This window comes from Arachis ipaensis, chromosome B04, assembly GCF_000816755.2.
Source record: "Arachis ipaensis cultivar K30076 chromosome B04, Araip1.1, whole genome shotgun sequence".
In the NCBI taxonomy this organism is placed as follows: Eukaryota; Viridiplantae; Streptophyta; class Magnoliopsida; order Fabales; family Fabaceae; genus Arachis; species Arachis ipaensis.
The window spans coordinates 127444693-127445422 of record NC_029788.2 but is presented as its reverse complement, the minus strand read 5'-3'; positions in this window follow the sequence as shown (position 1 = coordinate 127445422).

Here is a 730-nt window from a genome sequence, read left to right as displayed (position 1 = left end):
TCAGCAATAACAAATTAAAACATAAAAAAGAACATGTTGGGAGAAAAAAAAAGTAGAATATAAAAAAAATAAAAGAATAAGATATGGTTGGAGAAAGTTTGGTGTTAGGGTTGAAAAATTTTAGGATTATTTTTAAGAAGTTTCGGCATATTTTTGTTTTTGATAATTTTCAATTCGTTAAGAAATTTTTTGTGTCATTATTAAAAAATTTTGGTGTTAAAATTTAAAAATTTTTTGTGTCAAGTTAAAAAAGTTTTAATAATATTTTTTTGATAAATTCTACACAATTTAAAACTCTCCATCTTTTTCTTCATTATCATCTCTTCTTCTTTTTTTACTTCATCTTCTCCTTCTTGTTTTACTTTTTCATAATTTTTTTAGATCCTCTTAAAAAAGATAGAAATAAAAAAAAAAATTTAAACAAAGAAAAAAAATGTTACAAGTCTACAATAATACTAGAAAGAGGAGGAGCGAGAAAAAAAAGAATTAAAAAAACAACGTATCAATAACATTAGTAATAGAAGAACGACGAAAAAGAAGAAACATGCGAAGAAGAAGGAATACAAAAAAGAAGAAGTGTGATTCATGCGTACCTTATGTGAGTAATTTTTGTTAAGTTTGATCTAATTTGATTGAACTTAATTGACAAAAATACTTAGATGTATAATAGATTCATTAAAATAATATAAAAAATATTAGAACAAATTTTTTAATAATATTAATTAATATT